The sequence below is a fragment of the Triticum aestivum genome, chromosome 1A (genome assembly GCF_018294505.1).
Source record: "Triticum aestivum cultivar Chinese Spring chromosome 1A, IWGSC CS RefSeq v2.1, whole genome shotgun sequence".
Lineage (NCBI taxonomy): Eukaryota > Viridiplantae > Streptophyta > Magnoliopsida > Poales > Poaceae > Triticum > Triticum aestivum.
This window is the reverse complement of record NC_057794.1, coordinates 403,841,002-403,848,304: the sequence shown is the minus strand read 5'-3', so window position 1 is coordinate 403,848,304 and position 7,303 is coordinate 403,841,002.

The following is a 7,303-nucleotide window of genomic DNA, read 5'->3' as shown; positions in this document are numbered from 1 at the left end:
CGAATATTCAGACCCATAAGATTCAAGACAAAAGTTTAATATTAACATAGAAATAATAATATTTCAAGCATACTAATAAAGCAATCATGTCTTCTCAAAATAACATGGCCAAAGAGAGCTATCCCTACAAAATCATATAGTCTGGCTATGCTCCATCTTCACCACACAAAATATTTAAATCATGCACAACCCCGATGACAAGCCAAGCAATTGTTTCATACTTTTGATGTTCTCAAACTTTTTCAATCTTCACGCAATACATGAGCGTGAGCCATGGATATAACACTATAGGTGGAATAGAATGGTGGTTGTGGAGAAGACAAAAAGGGAGAAGATAGTCTCACATCAACTAGGCATATCGACGGGCTATGGAGATGCCCATCAATAGATATCAATGTGAGTGAGTAGGGATTGCCATGCAACGGATGCACTAGAGCTATAAATGTATGAAAGCTCAACAAAAGAAACTAGTGGGTGTGCATCCAACTTGCTTGCTCACGAAGACCTAGGGCATTTTGAAGAAACCCATCATTGGAATATACAAGCCAAGTTCTATAATGTAATATTCCCACTAGTATATGAAAGTGACAACATATGAGACTCTCTATATGAAGAACATTGTGCTACTTTGAAGCATAATATATGAGACTCGCTATATCATGGTGCTACTTTGAAGCACAAGTGTGGAAAAAGGATAGTAGCATTGCCCCTTTTTATTTATTTTCTTTTTTTTATTTGGCCTTTATTTGGCCTTTCTTTTTTTGGCCTTTCCCTTTTTTTTGCCTTTCCCTTTTTTTGGCCTTTCTTTTTTTTGGGACAATGCTCTATTGAATGGTGATCATCACACTTCTATTTATTTACAACTCAAGAATTACAACTCGATACTAGAACAAAGATGACTCTATATGAATGCCTCCGGCGGTGTACCGAGATATGCAGTGAATCAAGAGTGACATGTATGAAAGAATTATGAATGGTGGCTTTGCCACAAATACAATGTCAACTACATGATCATGCAAAGCAATATGACAATGATGAAGCGTGTCATAATAAACGGAGCGGTGGAAAGTTGCATGGCAATATATCTCGGAATGGCTATGGAAATGCCATAATAGGTAAGTATGGTGGCTATTTTGAGGAAGGTATATGGTGGGTTTATGGTACCGGCGAAAGTTGCGCGGTACTAGAGAGGCTAGCAAAGGTGGAAGGGTGAGAGTGCGTATAATCCATGGACTCAACATTAGTCATAAAGAACTCACATACTTATTGCAAAAATCTATTAGTTATCGAAACAAAGTACTACGCGCATGCTCCTAGGGGGATAGATTGGTAGGAAAAGACCATCGCTCGTCCCCGACCGCCACTCATAAGGAAGACAATCAATAAACACCTCATGCTCCGACTTCGTTACATAACGGTTCACCATACGTGCATGCTACGGGAATCACAAACTTCAACACAAGTATCTCTCAAATTCACAACTACTCAACTAGCATGACTCTAATATCACCATCTCCATATCTCAAAACAATCATCAAGCATCAAACTTCTCTTAGTATTCGACACACTCATAAGAGAATTTTTATTATTTTTGAATACCTAGCATATTAGGATTTTAAGCAAATTACCATGCTATTTAAGACTCTCAAAATAATCTAAGTGAAGCATGAGAGTTCATCTATTTCTTCAAAATAAAACTACCACCATGCTCTAAAAGATATAAGTGAAGCTCAATGAGTAGTCGAATAATTATGCAACTATGTGAAGACTCTCTAACACTTAATAATTTCAGATCTTGGTATTTTATTCAAACAGCAAGAAAATCCTAACAAAATAAATTGACGCTCCAAGCAAAACACATATCATGTGGCGAATAAAAATATAGCTCCAAGTAAAGTTACCGATGAACGAAGACGAAAGAGGGGATGCCTTTCGGGGCATCCCCAAGATTAGGCTCTTGGTTGTCCTTGAATATTACCTTGGGGTGCCTTGGGCATCCCCAATCTTAGGCTCTTGCCACTCCTTATTCCATAGTCCATCGAATCCTTACCCAAAACTTGAAAACTTCACAACACAAAACTTAAAGTAGAAAACTCGTGAGCTCCGTTAGTATAAGAAAATAAATCACCACTTCAAGGTACTGTAATGAACTCATTCTTTATTTATATTGGTTTTAAACCTACTGTATCCAACTTCTCTATGGTTTATAAACTCTTTTACTAGCCGTAGATTCATCAAAATAAGCAAACAACACACGAAAAACAGAATCTGTCAAAAACAGAACAGTCTGTAGTAATCTGGATCAAACGTATACTTATAGAACTCATAAAATTCTCAAATAAATTTCTGGACCTGAGGAATTTATCTATTAATCATCTTCAAAAATAATTAACTAAATAGCACTCTCCAAATAAAAATGGCAGTAATTCTCATGAGCGCTAAAGTTTCTGTTTTTGACAGCATGATCAACAAGACTTTCCCCAAGTCTTCCCAAAGGTTCTACTTGGCGCAAACACTAATTAAAAGCATAAAACTACGTCTAAACAGAGGCTAGATGAATTATTTATTACTAAATAGGAATAAAAACCAAGGAACAAAAATAAAGTTGGGTTGCCTCCCAACAAGTGCTATCGTTTAACGCCCCTAGCTAGGCACAATGATTTCAATGATGCTCACCTAAAGGATAAGACTTTGAACATAAAGAGAGCATCATGAAGAATATTACTAGCACATTTAAGTCTAACATGATTTCTATGCATAGGGATTTTGTGAGCAAACAACTTATGGGGACAAGAATCAACTTGCATAGGAAGGTAAAACAAGCATAACTTCAAAATTTCAAGCACATAGAGAGGAAACTTGACATTATTGCAATTCCTACAAGCATATGTTCCTCCCTCATAATAATTTTCAGTAGCATCATGAATGAATTCAACAATGTAACCAGCACCTAAATCATTCTTTTCATGATCTACAAGCATAGAAAATTTATTACTCTCCACATAGGCAAAATTCTTCTCATTCGGAATAGTGGGAGTATCATAGGAAACTCGAATACTATAAATTGTTTCCACATTAAAAGAGTAATGTTAAGAAAAGAGGTAATCATAATCATGAAAAGTTTTATAAATATAATCATCACTACTTTTTATAGCATAAGTTTCATCACAATAATCATCATAAGTAGCAACTTTGTTGTCATCATAATCACTTTGCATATCAAAACATGGAAGGCTAAAAATATCATCATTATTAAACATAGCATCCCCAAGCTTGGGATAATCATTACTTGCAGCAAATATATTCTCAAATATGTCATCCTCATCAAACATAGCTTCCCCAAGCTTGGGCCTTTTTGTATCATAAGCATAATCACTCTCATCATTAATAGCATGGATAACACCAATAGTATAGCAATTATTATATTCTTCCAAGCATGTGCCAAAAAGATTTTCAAGATCATAAGAAGTATCATTATCTTCATTTTCATGAGGCACAAAAATAATAGGAGCAACTTTATTTGGGAGAGATACCTTTTTACCTCTCTTCATTTTTCTTTTCTTCTTCTTTACCACATCGTGTGTGGGTTCAATCCTCTTTTTGGAGCTCCTTATTAATGAGATTGGTTGAATAGGAGGCTCCTCCTCGTTACCTGATTCATCATAAGAGATAATAGGAGGACATTGGGAAGTCTCTTCCCTTTCATTAGTATTCTCTTCATCTTCTATTTGTTTCCTTTTCTTTATGTAGTTGGCAATATAAGGATTTTCAATGCAATTCACCGCACAATACATATAAATCTTCTCTAGATCAAAACCAAGAAGTTTGTAATGGGCTAATTCTGGAAGATCATTAGTTAAACGTTTCATTTCTTCATAAACCATAAGCAAACTAAGTTCATTATAATGTGCAAGGGAAATCAAGTCATCACAATTTTTGGACACGATCAGATCGTGAAACAATTTGCATCAGATAGCTAAATGACCACTTTCATTGCAAAGTCCACAAGTACGGCCAAGATAATTTAAATTTTCAGCACATTCATCTAGCTCTTCTTGCAACAATTTAGTTTCTAAGTACTTATGCCTCTTACAATATCTATCTTCCCTATTCAGTGTGTACTTGCAAACCCAATCTACTCCACAAAAATTGACATGTTTATAGGAGGTATTTTCATCATAACTAGTGCAATCATCATTAGCATCATGGATATTCAAAGAATTCGTACTAACAACATTGCAATCATGCTCATCATTCAAAGATTTAGTGCCAAACATTTTGTAGATTTATTCTTCTAGCACATGAGCACAATTATCCTTTCCATCATACTCACGAAAGATATTAAAAAGGTGAAGTGTATGAGACAAACTCAATTCCATTATATATATATTTTTCTTTTATAAACTAAACTAGTGTTAAAACAAGAAACTAAAAGACTCGATTGCAAGGTCTAAAGATATACCTTCAAGCACTCACCTCCCCGGAAACGGCGCCAGAAAAGAGCTTGATGTCTACTACACAACCTTCTTCTTGTAGACGTTGTTGGGCCTCCAAGTGCAGAGGTTTGTAGGACAGTAGCAAATTTCCCTCAAGTGGATGACCTAAGGTTTATCAATCCATAGGAGGCGTAGGATGAAGATGGTCTCTCTCAAGCAACCCTGCAACCAAATAACAAAGAGTCTCTTGTGTCCCCAACACACCCAATACAATGGTAAATTGTGTAGGTGCACCAGTTCGGCGAAGAGATGGTGAAACAAGTGGTATATGGATAGTAGATAAAGGTATTTGTAATCTGAAATAATAAAAACAGCAAGGTAGAAAGTGATAAACGTGAGCGTAAACGGTATTGCAATGTGTTGAAACAAGGCCTAGGGTACATAATTTCGCTAGTGTAAGTTCCCTCAACAATACTAACATAATTGGATCATAAAACTATCCCTCAACATGCAAAAGAGTCACTCCAAAGTCACTAATAGCGGAGAACGAACGAAGAGATTATGGTAGGGTACGAAACCACCTCAAAGTTATTCTTTCCAATCAATCCGTTGGGCTATTCCTATAGGTGTCACAAACAGCCCTAGAGTTCATACTAGAATAACACCTTAAGACACAAATCAACCAAAACCCTAATGTCACCTAGATACTCCAATGTCACCTCAAGTATCCGTGGGTATGATTATACGATATGTGTCACACAATCTCATACTCATCTATTCAACCAACACAAAGGACCTCAAAGAGTGCCCCAAAGTTTCTACCGGAGAATCACGATGAAAACGTGTGCCAACCCCTATGCATAGGTTCATGGGCGGAACCCGCAAGTTGGTCACCAAAACATACATCAAGTGGCACGTGGTATCCCATTGTCACCATAGATATCCACGGCAAGACATACATCAAGTATTCTCAAATCTTTAAAGACTCAATCCGATAAGATTACTTCAAAGGGGAAACTCAATTCATTACAAGAGAGAAGAGGGGGAGGAGAAACATAGGATCCAACTATAATAGCAAAGCTCGCGATACATCAAGATCGTGCTAAATCAAGAACACGAGAGAGAGAGAGAGATCAAACACATAGCTACTGGTACATACCCTCAGCCCCGAGGGAGAACTACTCCCTCCTCGTCATGGAGAGCACCGGGATGATGAAGATGGCCACCGGTGAGGGATCCCCCTCCGGCAGGGTGCCGGATCAGGGTCCCGATTGACTTTTGGTGGCTACGGAGGCTTCTGGCGGCGGAACTCCCGATCTATTGTGTGTTCTGGAAGTTTTAGGGTATATGGAGTTATATAGGCAGAAGAAGCACGTCAGGGGAGCCACGGGGGCCCCACGAGGCAGGGGGCGCGCCCTAGGGGGGTGGGCGCCCCCCACCCTCGTGGTCAGCTCCCGTATCTTCTGACGTGGGGTCCAAGTCCATCAGGTGTGTTTCCTTCCAAAAATAACTTCTCCAGTTGATTTCGTTCCGTTTCGACTCCGTCTGATATTCCTTTTCTTCAAAACACTGAAATAGGCATAAAACAGCAAATCTGGGCTGGGCCTCCGGTTAATAGGTTAGTCCCAAAAATAATATAAAAGTGGATAATAAAGCTCAATATTGCCCAAAACAGTGGATAGTATATCATGGAGATACGTTGGAGATGTATCACTCCAACGCGCCGGCCGAGCTCCGGTGCCGCGCCTCCGCCGCCCGGCCACGCCGGCCACCTCCACCGCCCTACCCTACCTCGTCACCGGCGACGCCCTCAAGCTCCAAGTCCGGCGAACCTCGAGAGTCGTGCTCCGGTGAATAGTACACGCGCCAGATCCAGATCCAGATCCGCGAGGGTTGACTTTCATTCCCGAACCCTAATTTTTTGCAAACTTTGGCATGCTATAAATCTGCATCCGTAGCTCCGATTTGTGCGTGTAGCATATCAAAATGTTCGCCTCGACGAGTACATCATTTCATCTCATTGCATCATTTTCATTTTATCTCATCTTCATGCCCGCAATGCTGTTGGAAGAGGGCTATGTGATGAATTTGGCAGATCTGTTTCAGCAAATAGCTATTTGTCATTTTTACCATGTTTAATGTGTGCATGTTATGATCCTGAGCTCTACATGTCTTTTGTTATATGCCATGCCATCTTTACAGGGGTGCTTGCCATGTATTTTTGTGATATTTGTGGTGACTAGCACAAGCTTGCAAAGTAGTGTAATCGGTAATGCTGATTTCAGGGACTTAGAATTTCACTAAGTCCTTGTTCCATTTTTGTTGTTATGCCATATGTTCATGTTGTTTCCTAGTGATCCATGCCTCTTGTGAGGATGATCAGTAAGGATGATTTGTTAACATTGTGGTGCTCTATCCATCCGTGTCATTGTTCGCATTTATGGAGCACCCTAGCTTGAGTCAATCGAGCTCTACTTTTGCTATATCGTGAATCCTGGCAGATTGTTGACATGTTTAGCGATTTTGCCGAGGATGTTGCTATTGATTCGTGCATGCTTTGTTGTTATTCTTGCAATGTATAGCTCCTATGCCATGTATTCTTTATGGGTGTATGCTTAGCTTGTCATGCCATGCTCTGTAGTGAGTGCATCGAGCTCGTAAACATGCCTACTTGTTAACTGATTTGCATGCTCCAATTTTTCACTAAGGCCGAGATCTGTTTATGTTTTTGCCATGTTCACATGCTTGCAATTGTATGTTCTGATCCCTTTTGGCTCAAGGTCACTAAGGACTTTTGTTAAGTGCTTTGAGTAGCTTCATGCCATGCCTTGCTTTTCCATGTTAAGTTCCTGTAGCATATAGTTTTC